Source organism: Carlito syrichta, unplaced genomic scaffold, assembly GCF_000164805.1.
Source record: "Carlito syrichta isolate Samal-C Ts95f unplaced genomic scaffold, Tarsius_syrichta-2.0.1 Scaffold315337, whole genome shotgun sequence".
Taxonomy (NCBI): Eukaryota; Metazoa; Chordata; class Mammalia; order Primates; family Tarsiidae; genus Carlito; species Carlito syrichta.
Window position 1 is genome coordinate 59,685 of NW_007259433.1, and position 1,051 is coordinate 60,735.

The window sequence follows — 1,051 nt, forward strand, 5'->3', positions numbered from 1 at the left end:
ATGAGGTCTCGCCAAGTTGCCCAGGCGGGTCTCGACCTGCGGGCTCAGGCAGTCCACTCACCTCAGCCTCCCCAAGCGAGGGATTACAGGCTGACCCACCAAGCCAGCTGAGAACTTTTTTCCTCCGGGGAAACAAACAAAAATCACTCAGGGGGAGATCGGGTGAATAGGGAGAGTGGTGGCACGGGAGTCATGCTGTATTTGGTCAAAAACTGCTGAACGCTCAGCATGGCGTGGGTAAATCCACCCATCATGAAATGGGCAAACACATTGAAAGAATCTCCAAAATAAAATTCACTGAAGCCAAATGCAGCCTCTCACAACAACACTGGTTGGTACACTAATGCCAATGGGTTTCTAGAATATGTACTAGCAGGGGAATTTGGGGGCCTGCCCTCCTAAAATAACTTCAGTTTTGGGGTGTCTCTTGTATAATGGAGTTGCTGCCCTGCTCTTGTCACCCAGCTACACAGCTTCCCTCTCCAGAGACAGTTATTGATTTTCAGTATATCCTTCTAGATATATTTTATTCATACCTAAGCAATTATATTTTTTCCTCTTTTGCACAAATGGTAGCATACTGAAAGCACTGTTTTGTATTTTGCCTTTAAAAATTTATTATACATCTTGGAGAATCTTCCAAATCAGTACATAAAATGCTTCCTTTCATGGCTACATAGTATTCTATTGTCTGTCTGTATTATTATTGCTTAGCAAGTCACCTATTGGTAAATATTTGTATTGTTTTCCATCTTTTCTTATTACTGGAATGACCATATTTCCTGGTTTGCCTGGGACAATCTCAGCTTATGCCAATTGTCCCAGCTTAAATATATATATATATATATATATATATATATATATATATATATATATATATAATTTTTTTTTTTTTTGAGTTGGAGTCTCACTCTGTCGCCCAGACTGGAGTGCAGTGACCGCTCCTGGTCACCGCAGCCTCGACCTGCTGGGCTCCAGCAATCCTTCTGCCTCAGCCTTCCGAGTAGCCGGAATTACAGGCGCGCGCTACCACGCCCGGCTGATTTTTTGA